General features: G+C 43.2%; 1 protein-coding gene across 3 annotated transcripts in view; it reads left to right on the top strand.

Moving 5' to 3' along the window:
* Positions 1-19,918, top strand: part of BCL9 (BCL9 transcription coactivator) — a 231,202-nt gene that overhangs the window by 138,077 nt on the left and 73,207 nt on the right. For all 3 annotated transcript variants that reach the window (XM_077479803.1, XM_077479804.1, XM_077479802.1), the window contains exon 2: positions 11,959-12,039. The gene's annotated coding sequence lies outside the window, so the exon portion shown is untranslated. The remainder of the gene's footprint in view (positions 1-11,958; positions 12,040-19,918) is intronic.

Raw genomic sequence — 19,918 nt, 5'->3', positions numbered from 1 at the left:
GAACAGGATAAAATACTGATCCAATCCTGAGCTGAACTGATCAAAAACTGACATGAAACGCTGAACAACTGAGTTTTCTCTTCACAGGGAAAGCTGAGCTTCAATTAGCACCGCACATGTGTGAACCCAGCCTTAACCAGAATAGTTTTTTTTTTTTTTTTTTTTTTTTTCTTGCCTGCATTAACGTGCCTAAATGCCCTAGTGCAAATTTACTTTTGTCCGTTTTTTTTTTTATACCCAAACGATCCTCTCCTGAATGTGTGCAGGTGGTGTATTCCTTTTTCTGAATGTAAACGACATAAAAGAATGGGCACATAGGAACATATTTACAAAGTGACTTTCTCCAAACATGGACTGGTGGTGAATACATCACTGTCGTCGTATACCACACATGGCCTGGGAAGGTTCACCTGCAATGATTGCTTGGAGAATGTCAGATCTGGTTTAGAAATCTGCCCTCTAAGCTAAGCTTAAGAGGGGTGTTTAAAGACACACAGAAAAAGTCAAATGCCTGTAAGGGTCCTTTCCTGCGGGGCAGATCAGTGCTGATCCACCCCGGGGATATCCGCTTGCTCAGCGGGGATCGCCGGAGCGATCTCTGCTGAGCAGGAAGAGGACAGGTCTGTCTCTGCACACTGTGCATAGGGACGGACCCGTCACAGCGCCGCTCTCCCCTATGGGAGATCGGGTGACTATGGACCGCAGTGTCCGTCGTCATCCGTTCCAATGACGGATGGAAAAATTGCTTTTTCCTCCGTCACACTTTTTCGGATTGGAGCGGGTCGGATGTCAGCGGACTTGTCACCACTGACATCCGACGCTCTATGGAGCATCCGTTCAGGTCCGCCTGAAAAGCTGACAGGCGGAGCCGAACGGATCGGTAGTGTGGAAGGGGCCTTAAAGTGGAATTTTTTACTTATTTTTTTATTTATTTTTTGTGCATGAGGCCTAAAGTTTTACTCCCCACTAGGCACCTCCGTCCAGCAGGCCAGGACACGGAGCAGAGTACGAAGTGATGTCTAGTCAGATGGAGTGGACATTGGGGGATCAGACGCCGTACTAATCTCCTACTGTGAGTCCGTCCTCAGTGGTCCTGTGTCGTTTCATCTGCAGTCCTTCCTTTTATTTATTTTTTGCGTGTTTCTTCTCACCAGAGTGACTTTGTAAACGGTCGGTGGTTTTGTTGATGCCTGAGTTTATTTCACTTGCTAAAATCAGAATTCTTCGCTGAAACTGTAATAGGAAAAAATAAATAAAAAATGCGACGGCAGGCTTAGAAAAGCGTTGGCGGTCGGCTTCCTACATTGAGATTGCTAATCCTTGAAGCGTCTCATATTTTTTTTTTTTTTTTTAAACGAATGTGTTATATTGTGTGTGAAATGAGATTGATGTGTCATTCTAGAAGCTGTGACTATTGAATTTTACTATCTCCTTGCTGAGGAGACATTGTGTTTCTTAAATTGTGGCTGACTCTGCAAAGTGCATCTTCATTAACAAGTCTTCCATGATTAATTATATATCATCGGGTCTCAAATTCCATTCAAATTCTCCCTCGTGATGCTCATAGCTTTTCTTTTTTTTTTTTTTTTTTCTTCAGAATTAAAGGGAACCTGTTGTCTCTAAAAGAACTTGGTGGTGTGTAAATTATTTTTATTTTTTAGCAGTATTAAAGAAAAACTCCATCTTTTCACACACTTTACAAGCTGGCCCAAATGAACTACGTCCATCACTAACCTGTGAGGCATAAATTGTATGCAGCTGCAGCCTCATACAGCGTACCCCGTACTGTGTTCCCGGTGCGAGCCGAGACCTTCCTGTCTCCTACCCGGAGCACAGAAATGTCTACCATGGCGGCGCTCAACCACTCAGAACGAGCAATGTATTCTATCGCATACAGAGCTTCCTCTGATTGGCTGAATCAATCAGAGGAACTTTTGTATTCTTTGATAAATACTTGCTCTGAGTGGTTGAGCTCCACTGCTGTAGACTCTTCTGTGTTTCAGGTAGGAGACGGGAAGGTCTCGGCTCGCACCCGGAACACAGTAGTGGCTTCAGATGTTATTGAGGGACAGTTTGTTTGGGCAAGCTTGTAAAGTGTGTGTAAAGATGGATTTTTTTTTTCTTTAAAATCTGAAAGCAAACATTTATATTGCAGCATGTGTATGTGTATATGTATATAACTGCGATAGCTGCAGAGGGACCCCAGAAGTCGAGGATCGGGACCACTCTGTGCAAAACAAACTGCACAGTGGAGGTAAGTATGACATGTTATTTAAAACAAGAAAAAAAAAAACAAAGCTTTACAATGACCTTAATGTCTAAACCACTGGCAACAAAAGTGAGTACACCTCAAAGTGAAAATGTCCAGATTGGGCCTAAAGTGTATTTTTGTGTGGCCACCATTATTTTCCACCACTGCCTTGACCCTCTTGGGCATGGAGTTCTCCAGAGCTTCACAGGTTGCCACTGGGGTCCTCTTCCCCTCCTCCATGATGACATCACAGAGCTGGTGAATGTTAGAGACCTTGCGCTCCTCCACCGTCTGTTTTGACGATGCCTCACAGATGATCAGTAGGGTTTAGGTCTGGAGACATGCTTGGCCCGTCCATCTCCTTTACCCTCAGCTTCTTTAGCAAGGCAGTGGTCGTTATGTTGGAATACTGCCCTGTGGCCCAGTCTCTGAAGGGAGGGGATCATGCTCTGCTTCAGTGTGTCACAGTACATGTTGGCATTCATGGTCCCCTCAGTGATCTGTAGCTCCCCAGTGCGGGGGGCAGCACTCATACAGCCCCAGACCATGACACTTCCACCACCATGCTTGACTGTAGACAAGACACACTTGTCTTTGTACTCCTCACCTGGTTGCCACCACACACGCTTGTCACCATCTGAACCAAATAAGTTTATCTTGGTCTCATCAGACCACAGGACATGGTTCCAGTAATCCATGTCCTTAGTCTGCTTGTCTTCAGCAAACTGTTTGCTGGCTTTCTTCTGCATCATCTTTAGAAGAGGCTTCCTTCTGGGATGACAGCCATGCAGACCAATTTGATGCAGTGTGCGGCGTATGGTCTGAGCTCTGACAGGCTGAACCTCTGCAGCAATGCTGGCAGCACTCATACGTCTATTTACCAAAGACAACCTCTGGATATGACGCTGAGCATGTGCACTCAACTTCTTTGGTCAACCATGGCGAGGCCTGTTCTGAGGGGAACCTGTCCTGTTATACTGTTTGGTTTTGGCTGGTTCACACTGGTGCGATGCCAGACATGGCATGGGATTTGCACAGATGTCTGTGCGATGCAAATTTAGCCATACAAACTGGCTGAATTTGTATTGCATTCGGACCAAACTCGTCCAGGACCCTTTATTTTTTTAGTCTGCACCAGAATGGAATCACATGGGTGACAGATTCCTGTCTGGTTCGCAGTGCGAACTGAATTCAATCTTGGGGTGTTGTTCACTTTGTGTTGACACCTGCAGCGGGCTGTGTGAACTGCCAAGCGGTTCAGGGGCTATGTGGGAACTAGAGCTGCATGATTAATCGTAAAGCAGAAGTCGCACGGAATTATTATTATTATTAAATTTTTTTATTTTTTTTTAAGTCAGCAAATACAAATACTGCAGCTGCTGACTTTTTTAAAATATGGACACTTGTCCAGGGCGCCTGTTTTCGGCACCTGAAGCCGATCTGTCACTCAGCTCTCGGGTGTTGCCACCACTATCTTCGGTAAGGGAATTGGGAAGTGAAGCCTTGCGGCTTCACAGCCTGGTTCCCTACTGTGCATATGCGAGTCACGCTGCGCAATCTGAATGCTCCCGGCTGTCTCTGGTATCCATGTATTTCCCAGCAGACAGCAGGTGGGGGGGGGGGGGGGATGGGAAGAGGTGTAGACTCCGGTGAGAGTCTATGCCCGGAAGTGGGTGCAAATACCTGAATTGTACAGGTATCTGCACCCCCCCTCCCCCCTGAAAGGTGCCAAATGTGACACCAGTGGGGCGGGAGGTTTCCGAAAAGCGGAGGTTCCATTTTTGTGTGAACCTCCCGCTTTAAGAATAGTTATCGCAATTTTTTTTTTTACCCTGTTGCGATCTTGAAAAAAGTATTTCCCCATTTCTTTCTATTCACAAAATTCTCTCTGCTCTGCCAAAGCCCTCAGCAGTCAAAAGAAAGGGGGGGGGGGGAAATATCTGGGCAGTCTGCCAAGAATCACAACATTCTTTAGCAGTGGAACTTAAGTATAAACGTTGTAACAATTTTGTCCTTTAGATCAAAGGAAAACACTTTGGTGTGAAAAATGGCAAGTTTAACCACTTAAACACTAAACCTTTTTTCTGACATGCTGGTTTCAAGTTACTTAGAGCCCCCAAACATTATATATATAGGAAGAAAAAGTTTGGTCCAATACCCCAGTGACACCCTAGCAGCATAGGTACCTCATCCCCCAATAATTATATATGTAAAGAGTAAAGCAGGGGGGATTTTTAAACGGTACACATTATAACAATATGATACGTACAGTAACTTAAAAATTCATAATAATTTATTAATATACATTAAAAAAATATTAAAGTAATACACAAAAAAATCATACAGACAGTTGTATGCACGTAATACTGATCATACCATCGGCGGCACGACGGAGCTCTTTTCTCTCTCCAGCCTTTAGGAAGAGAAATCACTCTGGGGCAGTGTAGCCCTGTTTTCTTCAGCTGTATCAGGCTGTGTGTGTCTCTGGCCATAACTTGCTCTTATAACTCACTTAGCTGGCTTGATAGGGAGAACCGGCATAACATTTCTCCGTATATTCACCGTTAAAGTGCTGACTTACCCCCATCTGTGTCCTCCGAGAGGCCGAGGGGGCCTTGTGTCTGGCCTGTATAGTGCAGTTTGTTCCATCAGCTGGTGGATCCCGAGTACTTTTGTTCTTGGGTGGCTGTGGTTGCACGTTTCCCCTGAAGAAGCTCAGTGCGAAACATGTTGGGTACAAGTGCAATCACTCTATCAACATCCACCATTGGGATTCCTCCAGTCAATTAATTACGTGCATACAACTGTCTGATTTTTTTGTGTATTACTTTAATATTTTTTTAATGTATATTAATAAATTATTATGAATTTTTAAGTTATTGTACGTATCATATTGAGATATATATATATATATATATATATATATATATATATATATATATATATATATATATATATATATATATATATATATATATATATATATATATATATATTTATTGAATGGGAAAAGAAAAAAACTAACCAGTAAAGTTAGCCCAATTTTTTTTGTATGTTTAAGATTTTACTCCACGAGAATCGTGATCTTTTTACTCTAAGCAAAAAAATAGCGATTCTCATTTTGGCCAGAATCATGCAGCTCTAGCAGAAACCCGCACTGGATTTGCGGGGAGCTTTCTGATCATGTGACCCCTGTGACAGCCCTTCACTGCGGTCACATGACCCGAATGCCCGCCTCCTTCCTCCCGGCATTTAGAAGCTCTCAAAGGGCTGGGAGGTAACGGGAAGGAGGTAAAGTAACACTAAAAGCTTAACTTTGTGTTCATTTTGGATATAGTAAGGGAGGGTTAGAACCCTTTTCATGTTGATGTGGTGTGTGTGTGGGTTTTATTTATTTTTTTTTGTATCATTGAAGAGATTCTCCTTCACCACTTTCTGTCCCATAGCTGAACAGGAAGTGAGAGGAAATCCCTCCAAGGGGGGGGGGGGGGGGGGAATGCCTAAATCACATGACTTTGGAGCCACACTAGTGTGAACCAATCCCACAAATAAAATTATTTCAACTAGAATGCTACAGTAATCTATCTTGTATAGAAGAAGCTGTAGCTTTTGGCAGTAATAAACACCTGGTGGCTTAGTGGTTAGCACCTTAGCCCCACAGTGTTAAGGTCTTGGGTTCAGCTCCCACCAGGGATGCGATCTACAGATTATTTTCATGTCTGTATGGGTTTCCTTTCACAGCTTCTGCTTCCTTCCACACTGTAAAATATATACTAGTAGGTTAGTTGGCTTCTACCCAACATTGGGCTTCAAATGTATGAGACTGAGAGTTGTGACGTACAGTGGGGGGTGGTGAGTGACTGCTGTGATCAGCGCAATGTTCTCTGTAAAGTACTAAGGGAATGTTATCACTATAGGGTAATAAAATAGGAAGTTTCCTTACTAATCCAAAGTAAATGGTATACAAATATTTAAAAAAAAATATATACTTTTGGGTAGGGTTGCACTGATACTAGTATTGATAGTGGGTATTTGGACAAGTATCGGTACTCATGCAAATGCACCGATACCTGAAACGGGTTTCAGGCTCGGTTCCTGTCAGTGGGTCTCCCAAGTATTAAAGAAGTCATTAGTGCTGTAAAAAAAAAAAAAAAAAAATCAGCCAGCAATGTTTATTAACCACTTTCAGACCGGAACATTTTGCTGGCTTAAGACCAGACCACGGACGTGGCTCCCAAACAAAATTGACATCCTCCCCCCCCCCCCCCCCCCCCCCACAAATAGAGCTTTCTTTTGGTGGTATTCGATCACCCCTGCGATTTTATAATTTTTTTTATTTTTTTTGCGCTTTAAACAAAAATAGAGCGATAATTTTGGGGAAAAAAGCATTATTTTTAACTTTTTGTTATAATAAATATCCTCCAAAAATGTATAAACTTTTTTTTTTTCCCCTCATTTTAGGCCGATACGTATTCTTCTACATATTTTTGGTAAAATCGCAATAAGCGATTGGTTTGCGCAAAATTTATAGCGTTTACAAAATAAGGGGATAGTTTTATGGCCTTTTCATAAAAATTTTTTATTTTTTACTAGTAATGGCGGCGGTCAGCGATTTTTATTTTATTTTATTATTTTTTTTTTTATTTTTTTTTGTGACTGCGACATTATGGCAGACATATCGGACATTTTTGACACATTTTTGGGACCATTGTCAGATATACAGCAATCGGTGCTATACAAATGCAGTGAATCCTGTGTAAATGACATTGGCAGTGAAGGGGTTAACCAGGAGGTGGTAGTGTAGGGGTTAAGTGTTTCCTAGGGGGCGCGTTACTAACTGTGGAGGGCTGGGCTGTGTGTTAGTGAACACTGATCTCTGCTCCAATCACAGGGAGCAGAGATCAGTGTCACTTGTTGCTAGGCAGAACGGGGAGATGCTGTTTACATCGGCATCTCCCCGTGAGGCGATCGTGGGTATCCCCGCGGTGATCGAGTCCGCTGAACCCATGACCGGACTCACGGGTGTCCCAACCGGCACACGTGCCGCCAGTGGCGTGCACGCAATGCCAGGGCGGCAAATTCAAATGGACGTACCTGTACGCCAGTTTGCCTGCCCGTGCCATTCTGCATCGTCGTGCGCAGGTCGGGAAGTGGTTAACAACATTGCTCAGCCCTGAAACACTCAAATAAAAAAAAACATTGTTTCTTTTTGTATATTTCTGTTTCTTCATCTGCAAGATCAAAGGGATGGGCAAATGTTCCTGTTTAACCCCTTAATAACCCTTCATTTACTCTAATCAGCCTTAACTCCCTATTCTCCTCTTTAAAATTTTCCTGCTTTTTTTTTTTTTCTTCACGTCTATTTTATAAATGATAAACAAAACTTCTTGTTTGCTTTGTTGGTGAATATTTTTACGTGTGTGTGTGTGTGTATATTAACATATATTTACACATTTCACTTTGAAAAAGCGCTAAATTTAAAAAAAAAAATCGATTTAATTTGTAAATAACTTTTCAATGCTTTGTACCATTGCTGACAGCTGAAGTTAAAACAAAACAGTTGTAGTAGGTATCGGTAATTCGTATCGGCGAGTAGTAAAAAAAAAAGTATTGGTACTCATTGTAAAAAAGAAAAAAAAATATATATATATATATATATATATATATGCTTTCGGTGCATCCCTACTTTTGGGTTTGATTTACTAAAACTGGAGAGTGCAAAATCCTGGTGCAGCTCTGCATAGAAACCAATCAGCTTCCGTTTTATTTTATTTTTTTGTCAAAGCTTAATTGAGCAAGCTGAAGTTAAGAGCTGATTGGCTGCCATACACAATTGCGCCAGATTGTGGATGCTCCAGTTTTATTAAATCTCCTCTTATGACATATAACTATAATTTTTCATTCTTTTCCGTTCCTGTTGTGAGTTTTACATTACACCACCCTACACATGCAGAAAGGTAGCACTGCCATTTACCATTCTGTCCAGTGTTCCGCTACTTCAGTGATCTCCACTTGCTTCCAGGTCCCGCACTGAGCAGCTGCTCTCCTGAATTGTGAACACGGGAGGTCTGCCACACAGCTTAGCTGCCATTCAGAAAATGCTTTGCATCATCTGAACTATTGCAAAGCAATTCTCTGTTTTGGACAAGGTGGAAAGGGAGGGTGGTGACGAGGCATTCTTTGAATGGCAGCCATGCTGAGTGGCTGACCACTTGTATTCACAATGCATCAGGCTGGCCGCTCGACACGGGACCTGGCAGAAAATGGAGATTGCTGGAGTAGCGCGGCGTCTACTTCTGTGATTTGCATTGGCTGGTATAATATATGTACGTAGATAAATAAGGCCAGGCTGGACCATTGTGTTGTGCCTTTGTATAACATGGAATTATTTTTATACTGCATTATATGTTTTGGTTGACTTGACTGTCAACAGTTGCGACTTTCAAAAAAAAAAAAAAAGTTAGGGATGCAATAGCGTAGTCAACTACTATCTATGCGGCTTAAGCCTCGTGCATACGATCATATTTTCGGATGACCGTTCGTCCGTTTTTTTTTTTTTTTTTTTTTTTTGCACGTTTCTCATGTCAAAAAGTGAAGAGGTTAATCACAATGCGAAAATTTTTGCGCGAAAGAATTCAACGTCAGAAGTGACGTAATGTGGTGAATAGTTTTGTATGTATTCTTTCATTTCTAAGCATGCGTAGTCTTGGTCTTACGATTTTTTTAAATTTTTAATTTTTCTTTTTTTTGTACAAAAACCGTACTATTTAAACGAAAATCAAATGCTGAGTTCACATATGACAAAAATGTTAGTCTGTCTGCACCAGTGATAATTTTGGCAACAAATTTAGATTTAGGCTGGGTTCACACTGCTGCGATGCGGGAACGCTGCGAATCTACTGCGGGTTCCCGCATCGCATGCCTCCCGGCGGCAGTTCACACTGCCCTATGCGAACTGCTGGGAGCGTCAGTGAAAAGTTAATGACGCCTCCAAATCAGTTCACATATCGCAGTGCGATCTGCAAACTCGGACAGGAATGGGATCGCATGTGACCCATGCGATCCGATTCTGCTGCGGACCAAAAAAGGGTCCTGTACGAGTTTGGGCCGGATGCGAATTCAGACATACTATCTGTATGGCTGAAATCGCATCACGCAAAGATCGCATGTGATTTGCAGTGCGGTGCGAATCACATCCGATCTCATACACCATGGCAGTGTGAACCCGGCCTTAGTCTTGGGACTAAAATGGCATTTTAGTTTTGTTCCAGTCGTATTTAGTTGACTAAATCTCCAGTATGTTTTAGGCGACTAAAACCGAATGGGTGTAATTAAATTGTGATGCATTAAACTTTTCTCTACGTTTTTCACTCCTAATGAGTTTGGAAATTGTAATCTTCTGTTATTGATGGCATTGAGGTATGGACATGCACTACAGGCCAGTGTTAATTTTGAAGTCCAATTTCAATTTAGTTGTAGTCTTAGTCTTTTGTCTAAAATGGCATTTTAGTCCCATTTTAGTCTTATTTGACTAAAATGCCATTTTAGTTTTAGTGGTATTTTAGTCAACTAAAATAGTATTAATTTAGTCGACTAAATTGTTTTAGTCGATGAAATTAACACTGGTCTGCACATTCAGCTTTTGTCGGACGAAAAACCCGTAATCGGCTGTCGAAAGCACCGTACTAACGATCTGAAAAATCGGCGGATCGTTGTCCGCACAAAAATTTGTCTTCAGATTTTCGTATCGGGTGTATGGGCCTCTAGACTTGCAACCTGAACAAATATTTGCATAAAGCTACAAACCGCAATGGGGGAAACCTGAGGCCAAATATGGTCCAAGCTTATAAATTGTATAAAAGATGAACTTTCAGGCGGACTGAAGTTTTTACTGTATGAAATGGAATAGTTTGTCTTTTGCGTGTTTCCATGTAGGGTTCTCTAGGCTGGTTGTTTAGTGTGGGATCTTTCAGTCCTACAGGCTTGATCCTTTTCTGATTTTGTATTGAATACATTGATGGTGTATAAAAGGAATACACTGAACATACAGAAGATGGTTCTGATTATATAAAACTCCCATAGTCTTAAAGCGGGGTTCCACCCTAAAGGGGAACTTCCGCTCATCAGAACCCTCCCCCCCTCCAGTGTCACAGTTGGCACCTTTCAGGGGGGAGGGGGGGTGCAGATACCTGTCTAAGACTATGCCTCTTCCTGTCCCGCTATCTGCTGGGACACGCACGGGTCCCAGAGACAGCGAGGACCATTCCTATTGTGCTGCACGACTTGTGCATGCGCAGTAGGGAAGTGAAGCCGCAACGCTTCACTTCCTGATCCCCCTCACCTAGAATGGTGGGGACAGCAGCCGAGCCGATCGATCGGCCTCGGCTGCCGACATCGCTGGACCCCGGGACAGGTGAGTGTCCATTTATTAAATCAGTAGCTGCAGTATTTATAGCTGCTGGCTTTTAATTTTTTTTTTTCCAGTGATATCCCTCTTTAAAATCCTTTTTATTTTATTTTTTTAATTTTTTTTAAGGGATCAGTAATAAAACCTTGTGTGCACTCAGTATGTGCAATGATATTCTGTTTGTGTGTTTTTTGTTTTCACATCTGTTTTATAGTTTTCTTCACATTGTCATGCTCATGAAGTAAAAGTGGTGACAGGTGTTGGGATAAACTATTAGGCCCCTTTCACACGTGCGGACCGTTCAGATCCGCCTGTCAGTTTTTTCAGCGGATCTGAGCGGTCTCTCCATCCATATCTATGGAGCGACGGATGTCGGCAGTGACGGCCGCTGACATCCAAGCCGCTCCGCAAAATCCGGACGTCTGGTGGATCGGATGAAAACGGACAGGCAGTTTGTAATCGTCCAATCCCCTCATAGAGGAGAGCGAAGATCTAGTGTGTGTATATTTGTGTGTGTGTGTGTATATATATATATATGTATGTGTGTGTGTGTGTGTATATATGTATGTGTATATATATATATATATATATATATATATATATATATGTGTATATGTGTGTATGTAGATATAGATATATATATATATGTATATATATGTATGTATATATATATGTGTATATATATATATATGTGTGTATATATATCAGAGAGCCTAGAGAATAAAATGGAGGTCATTGCAATATTTTATGTCGCACTGTATTTGCGCAGCGCTCTTTCAAATTTGGGGGGGGGGGATACACTTGAATGAATATAAAAAAAAAAAAAAAAAAAAAAAAAGCAAAGGTAGCCCAATTTTTTATATGAAAGATGTTACGCTGAGTATTGTGATCTTTATTCTAAGCAAAAAAACTGCGTTGGGCTTGTTTTTAAAGATATTGTTGAGGTTGTGTAAGAATGTTGATGTCCGTAGTCAGGTGCATTAAGCTCACCCATTTGGTGCCCTCATCTCTGACGTTGTCCAAGGTCCCCCGTGTGCCTGGTCATGGTGGGGACTTAGTCATTCTGTTTATTGCCCTGAAGAATTCTAATGAACAAAGTGAACTTGCCTCATACATTACACAACAGGAATGAGTGTTCGCATTTTGTCTGCTTTTTTATTTTTTTTAAAGGTTTTCAGAACAATCCAATTCTTTTCTTCTTTTTTTTTTATTTTTTTTTTTGCTAGCTTAATTTCTCCTATTAATTAGCGTACGGAGAGTGCTTGTAGCCCTGCTGAACAGATTCTCTGCTCCTTCACAGGTAATTGAGCTTCCGTTGCAAGGGTCCTCACTGACTATCCACCGGGATGAGTACTGCTGTGTCGTGACCCCAGGGGCCCTGGTGAGTAATGCTGATTCCTAGCCAAGCTTAATTAAACAAACCTGCTTGAAAGGAGAAACGTAGAGGCGCTGGAGTGGATGGAAGAAAGGGCAGAGAACGGAAGTGTTTACCAGTATGGAGATGTTTAATTCCGTGAGCCACCAGTCCAAACCTTCTACTCCCCCAGGCCTCAGATCTAGAGAGGGAGAGAAAGTATAATTGTTCAAAATCAGAACTGGTAAATCGGAGTGCAAATAATTACTAGGTAGAGTATGTTTACATAAGATCTGTATCATTGCCAGGTAGTTCTCCTTGGGCACATCCAAGAGGTTCTGGTTATACATAAAACACACTGTTAGTTCTTTATCCGACTGATGGCGTGGCTTTTTTTTTTTCCTTTTAACCCTTTCGTTGCCCTTTTACGCCTGAAAATTACGTAAAACCCACCAGAACAGAACATATTTTCAGAGAGCCTGTAGAATTTTTTTTTTTTTTATACAGCACACATGGAAGTGATTAGGCTGCTGTTTACAGTCTGGTGCTGCAGCCAATTATAACTTTCCATTATTTTATTTTGTTGTTATTTTGCAATGTGCCTGTGCACTTGCTACAAAATTTGATTACTCCAGAAAGAGTCCATTCGTTAGTCCAGCCCACTCCCTTCTTGCATGATAGGGTTGCACCGATAGTTTTTTATTTTTATTTATTTTAATCGACGTGTACGAGTATTGATACTTTTGGTTAAGTACTCGCCGATACCGTGTTTACCGATACTTTGTGGAGCAATTTTTGCATCAATACAAAGAGAATTGGTACAAAGAATCCTGTGATTTGAACAGGAATGTGGTGCGATTTCTGTTAGGATCACATGTGATTTCCCCCTACTGTGTGTGTGTGTGTGTGTGTGTGTGTGTGTGTATAGAAAGGCATAGGGTGGAAGTATAGCCAGCCTGCCCATAGATGGATCAATTCTCGGCCTGTCCCTTCTGAACTGGCCTAGATTCAATCCATCAATAGCCAGCTTGAATACCAAGGGGTGTTTTTTTATTTTCTATTTTTGTTATAACCACCCCCACAAGTCACTGTTTTCAAAGAAATATCTTTTGCAGCTTCGCTACCCCATAGGTATTAAAATTATGTAGATAATGTGGATAATGCTATGATATAATTCAAATAATATTTAGGACACAGCAAATGACATCACAGCAAAAGATGCTAACAGCTGACGCATTTCGCACTAAGGCTAGTGCTTACTCATAGCTGTTGTACCAGCTATGAGTAAGCACTAGCCTTAATGCGAAACGCGTCAGTGGTTCGCATCTTTCGCTGTGATGTCATTTGCTGTGTCCTAAGTATTATTTGAATAAAGCATCGCTTTAGCATTGGAGTGCGGCCATCCAGAGTTCTGTCATTATCAACAACATCTGCATGCTGTGGCTCGCACCCGGATCCCTTCACCTGGAGCAATTATCTCTGAGTTCCCAGGACCTGCCTTTGAGCGGTGGTGTATATCTCTTGTGATTAAAATTATGTGTCAAGGCTGAACGTTTTCACCTCAATGCCCCCCAAATACTTATCTAAGCCCAATCTTGATCCAGTGCTGTGCCCAACAGCAGCCGCCCTGCTTTAGCGCACTCGCTCTTTCCCCTCACTAGGGACTGAGGCAGCAGTGGAAGCCATTGGCTCCTGCTGCTGTCAATCCTAACCTGTGAGCAGAGTGTGGGGCTGAGCTGCAGTGTGTGTGTGTGTGTGGTGTGCACAGAGCTACCAGGATTGTGTGCAAATCTGACAAGTAGACTGTCGGCTAAAAGCAGTCTGGCACCTCTGCTGGATTACATTCACACTCCCCGGGGTCTCAGTAAAGAGAACCTGTCGTCAATAAATCCTCATAGGAGACTTTTTGTCCCTTATGTCAGTGGTCATCAACCGTGTCCTCGGGGCCCTCTATCAGGCCAGGTTTTATGTATTACCTTTGGGAGATGCAGACTAGAATACTGCAATCGCTGAGCAGCAAATGATATCGCCTGTGATGAATTTCGGTCATCTTGAAAACCTGGCCAGTTAGTGGGCTCTGAGGACAGGGTTGATGACCACTGCCTTATGTGATGGGGTAAAAAAAAAGTACATTTTAAATTGTAAAAAATTTCACACCCAAGCACATAAAATCCCACCCCCACATATACGCACGTAAACACATGCGTCGGGGTGCCTACACATAAGAACGTCATTTGCAATGCACTTGTTGCATATTGCTGCGCACAACGGAGTAAGAGCAATATTTCTAGCACTAGACTTCCTTTGTAATGCTAAACTGATATCCTATAGGGGGCTTTTAACCACTTTAAAGCCAGGCCTGTTTTCAAAATCTTTGCTTACAAGTTTAAATTAGTATTTTTTGCTATAATATTACTTAAAACCCCACACGTTGTTTGTTTTATTTTTACCAGAGACCCTAGAGAATAAAATGACGATAATTGCAACATTTTATGTTGCACTATATTTGTACAGCGGTCTTGCGCTTAACAGTAAAGTTAGCTCAATTATTTTGTATAATGTATAAATTGATATGTAATGCTTTAAAATTGCCCTCACTCCTAAAATGGCAACAAACTATTGTACTTAAAAATCTCCATGGGCGATGCTTTTATAATTTTGTACAGGTTACCTGTTTTAGAAGAGGTCCTGTGGCAGAATTATTGCTCTCTAACAATCGTGGCGATGCCTCACGTGTGGTTTGAACACTGTAAACATCCCTTGTAATAGAAATAAGCATGACAAGACCTCAGTGAGAGATCTGAGTCAAAAAGACCCCAAATATTTGACCTTTTTTTTTTTTTAAGTAATTTTGCCTTTAAGGCCCCATTCACACTGGGGCCGCACGAGTGTTGGTGGTAAAGCGCTGCTTTACAGCTGTTTAAGTGGCTCTTTTCAGCTGCTAGTGGGGTACTTTTTAACCCCCTGCTATCGGCCGAAGAACGGGTTAAAAACGCCTGTGTTGCGCTTCCGAATTGCTTTTCAGGTGCTAGGGAAGCACTGCCCGTTCATTGAAATGGGCAGGGGCGTTTTGGGAGGGCCATATAGAGAGCTCCCAAACCGCCCCAAAGATGCTGCTTGCAGAACTTTCCCACAAGCGTGAAAGCACTCAGCATTGGAGGCAGTTTTCAGGCACTACACCCCCTGTTGGAACAGGTGGTGTATGCTGATTGGGAACATCCTGACAGGACTTTTTTTGCTTCCTTTTTATATCCCATGGATGAAAAGTTTGTTAAAAAATAGAGCATGCCAGCCGTAGATGCAGCAGTCTCTTCCTTAAAGAGGAAGTAAAGGCAAATTTTTATTTTTATTTTTTAAAAGCACACCCTGTAAGGCAAAGGCACAATGAGCTAGTATGCATAGCATACTAGCTCATTGTGAATAACTTAACTGAGAACAAAGCCCCCGAAGTGGTCCTCCGTCTTCCTCTTCGCCACTACCATGGATCCCAGAGCGACTTCCGGGTCTCGCTGCTCCGCCGCGATGACGTCACTCCCGCGCATGCGTAAGGGAGCCGACACTCGTGGCATATCTCCGCGATCTGCGGCCTGCCCCAGTGCGCCTGCGCCGTAGACAGCGGTGGCTGTCTTTGGGTAAATATCTCCTAAACCGCATAGATTTAGGAGATATTTCTTGGACCTACAGGTAAGCCTTAATCTAGGCTTACCTGTAGGTCAAAGTTGGTTGTAAGGGTTTACAGCCACTTTAAGCAAGAACTTAACTTGTCCAGTAGATAATGCCAATTTCTTGTCAACAGGGTGTTATTAAAAGCTTCCTTTTCCTTGGCCAGTTCAGCTATTCAACCAACTGTTGCAGCAATTGGTATTTGCCAGACCTTAAAAGATCAGGTCAAATGGCTTGATAGGCCTAACCAGGAGGATGATCTGCCTGAAAGTAAGACGGCTATTCCTCGAGCTCTCTGTTTTGCTGTTGATGCATTAAAGGATTCAATTCAGCAGGTTTCTCGTTTGGCTCTCTTGTCTGTATATATGCGCAGACTTTTATGGCTTAAGAACTGGTCAGCCGAGCTTCCTTATAAAAGGTTATTGGCTGGTTTCCTCTTTCATGGGGAACGTTTGGTGATCACTTGGACAAATATCCAAAAGATTTCCGGAGGGAAGAATTCTCTACCAGGGACTGCTTCTTCAAATGTCTCAGCGTTGGGGTGATTCTGCCTCCAACAGGACGCTAGGGCCAGGGGCAAGCCCCAGGACCAGAAAAGCCTTTCAGTCCAAAATTTTTCTTAACCCAGCACCAAGCCCTCCTTTTGAGGGGTCGCCCCCCCCACTCCATTGGGTGGGAGGAAGGCTGCTGTACTTTGCAGACATTTGGAAAACAACAATTCACAAAGAGTGGGTCACCTCAATTATATCTTACAATTACAAGCTGGAGTTACGTGGGGTTCCCCTTCAGGTTTCTCAGATCCAGAGTTCCCTCGGATCCTCCAAAAATAAACTTGCATCATCTAGTGCATCAAGGAGTGAATGTAGAGGTTCCTGTATTCGAAAGGGGCACAGGGTTTTACTCAAACCTGTTTACGGTTCAGAAATCAAACTGGGACACGAGGCCTATTTTGGACCTAAGGTCCCTGAGCAAGTATCTATTGATACAGTCCTTTCGGATGGAGTCTGTCTGCTCAGTAGGAACCTCACTCCAAAGGGGAGACTTTTTAGCCTCCATCGATATAAAGGACGCGTACTTGCACGTACCTATCTTTCAGCCTCATCAGAGGTTCCCAAGTTTTGCAGTAGAGGAATGTCAATTCTTTCAATTTGGCTCTACCCTTCGGCCTTGCTACAGCTCCCGGGTGTTCACAAAGGTTCTAGCACCAGTACTGGATCTTTTTAAGGGCCCACGGCATCCTGGTGATTGGGTATCTGGACGTCCTGCTCAGAGATCACTCGGTACAGGCTCTAGAACAGAGCATAATATACACAGTGAGGTATTTGAAAAGCTTAGGCTGGATCATAAATACCGAAAAGTCAGCCTTTAGACCAGCTCAAAGTCTAAGATATTTAGGACTGACTCTAAACCTGGTCTAAGCTAGAGTATTCTTGCCACCCGTAAGGATCCGTGCCCTGAAGGATCAGGTGCGTCAGATGAGCACCAGACAACCCTCCATTCGGCTCTGTATGAGTCTTCTAGGGAGGATGGTATCCTCCTTTGAGGCAGTGCCCTAAGCCCAGTTCCATTCCAGGCCTTTACAACAAGACATCTTGTCGGCTTGGAACAGAGAGGGAAAAGCCCTGGGTTATCCAGTGTGCTTATCTCCTCAGGCATGCTTAAGCCTAAACTGGTGGTTGTAGGATCAGAACCTGTGAAAGGGAAAATCCTTTCTCCCGGTAACTTGAAGAGTACGGACTATAGATGCCAGTCTCTCAAGATGAGGAACAACCCTAAATGAGCTTGCAGCTCAGGGTAAAATGGTCAGGGACAGAGCAGACCCTGCCTATCAATGTTCTAGAATTACGGGCAGTATGTCTGGCCCTGTGGTCTTGGGCGGTGGAGCTTCAGGACTGCCCCATCAGAGTTCAGTCTGACAATGCCACGACAGTAGCCTATATAAACCACCAAGGCAGTACCAGGAGTCGTTTAGGTCTGAAGGAGGTGAACTACATACTCGCCTGGGCAGAGGGACATGTGCCAATGATACTGGCAGTCCATATCCCTGGAGTAGACAACTGGAGGGCAGATTATCTCAGCCGCCAGCAGATCTGCCTGGGGAATGGTCCCTACACCCAGAGGTGTTCCAGGAAATTTGCCAACATTGGGGATGGACAGAGGTCGACCTACTGGCATCCAGGTTCAACAACAAGCTACAGCAGTTTGTGTCTCAAACAAGACATCCTCTGGCAATTGGAGCAGATGCTTCATGGATCTAGTTCTCCCTGGTTTATGCTTTCCCTCCGATCCCTCTCCTTCCACATTTGTTGCGCAGGATTTGGAGAGAGGGGTTTCCAGTCAGTCTGGTGGCACCAGCCTGGCCCAGAAGGCCCTGGTTCCCAGAGATTGTGAGAGTGACGATAGACAGGCCATGGGCGCTTTCACATCACCCTGATCTACTGTCTCAAGGTCCTATATTCCACCCCTATTTACAGTCTCTAAATTTTACGGCATGGCTATTGAAGCCAGGGTGTTAAGGGACCAGTGGTGTCTACTCTAGTGAATACTAGAAAAGTTGTCGCTAGGAAGATTTATCATAAGGTCTGGAAGACTTGCATTGCTTGGTGTGAAGCCAGAAAATGTCACCCCCGTAAATGTGATTGAGAGAATTCTATTTTCTACAGTCAGCTGTGTAAATTAGATTGGCTTTGAGTGTAACCGGAGGTCGGGTTTTGGCCTTTATCGGTATTCTTCCAAAGGCCTTTAGCCTCCCATTCACTGATCCGAACCTTTATGCAGAGGGCAACTCGATTGCTTCCCCCCCATTAGGTCACCTATGTGTCCTTGGGACTTGAACTTGGTGCTGTCTGTGTTACAGAAACAACCATTTGAACCTATTAAGGAAATTCCATTAGACTTGTTGTCATGCAAGTTAGCCTTCCTGATGGCTATCACCTAGGCTAGAAGGGTGTCAGAGTTGGCGGCCCTTTCATGCCGGGAACCATACTTGATCCTTCACCATTACAGGGTCATCTTACGACCTGTTCCATCCTTTTTGCCAAAGGTGGTGTCAGCCTTTCATTTAAATTGGGATATTATTTTGCCTTTTTTTTTTTTCTTGGCCTTGTTCAGCAGAAGAGAGGCGACTGCATTCTTTGGACGTTGTCTGGGCAGTCGAGATTTATCTGTCTAGATCTGTGGAGATCCGAGGATCCACCTTTTTTTTTTTTTTTTTTTTTTTTTTTTTACCAAAAGGACCCAAGAAGGGGCAGGCAGCTTCCAAAGCTTCATTTGCCAATTGGGTCCATCAATTGGTCATTCAGGCCTATGGTCTGAAACGTAAAGCTCCTCCCTTTAAGGTGAGCTCATTCTACCAGGGGTGTAGGAACCTCCTGGGCTTTTTGCCATCGGGTATCTGTGGCTCAGATTTGTTAGGCAGCTACCTGGTCTTCAGTGCATACGTTGGCAATTTTATCAACTGGATGTTCGAGCAGCTGAGGATTCGGCTTTCGACCGCAGTGAACTGCGGGCTACCGTATAAGTTCTGATGGCTATTGTTTGGCAGGGTGTCTCCCTCCCCTCAAGGTTATTGCTCTGGGACATCCAAGCAGGTAATGAATATTAGCCTGAATGTGTCCCATGATGTAAGAAAGGAAAATTTAGGATTTTTATGTCATACTTACTGTAAAATCCTTTTCTTTGAGTACATCCTGGGACACAGAGACCCCCCCCCCCCCCTCTTTTTGAGGATATAGTGCTTGCTACAAAACTAAAGTACTTCCTGTATGGGAGGGGTTATATAGGGGATCACTTCCTGTCTGAAAACCTTTAGACTACCAGTATCCATTCACCTAATGGAGACTAACCCAGCAGGTAATGAATATTAGCCTGACTGTCCCATGATGTAGAAAAGGATTTTACAGGTAAGTATGGCGTAAAAATACTATTTTTTTTTTTTTTTTTTGGCCATCAAAGTAAACGCTATGTCTGGTGCAAACCCAACACATCACCCAAAGAACCCCATCCCTACAGTGAAGCATGATGGTGGCAGCATCATGTTGTGGGGATGTTTTTCAGCAGTCGGGACTGGGAAACTGGTCACAGTTGAGGGAAAGATGGATGGTGCTAAATACAGGGATATTCTTGAGCAAAACCTTTAGCACTCTGTGTGTGATTTGAGGCTAGGACAGAGGTTCACCTTCCAGGAGGACAATGACCCCAAACGCACTGCTAAAGCAACACTTGAGTGGTTTAACCACTTCAC

This window comes from Lithobates pipiens, unplaced genomic scaffold (assembly GCF_037356315.1).
Source record: "Lithobates pipiens isolate NorthernLeopardFrog02 unplaced genomic scaffold, aLitPip1_a1.2 Scaffold_16, whole genome shotgun sequence".
Taxonomy (NCBI): domain Eukaryota; kingdom Metazoa; phylum Chordata; class Amphibia; order Anura; family Ranidae; genus Lithobates; species Lithobates pipiens.
The sequence above is the reverse complement of the archived record's forward strand: the minus strand, read 5'-3'. Positions and strand labels throughout refer to the sequence as shown.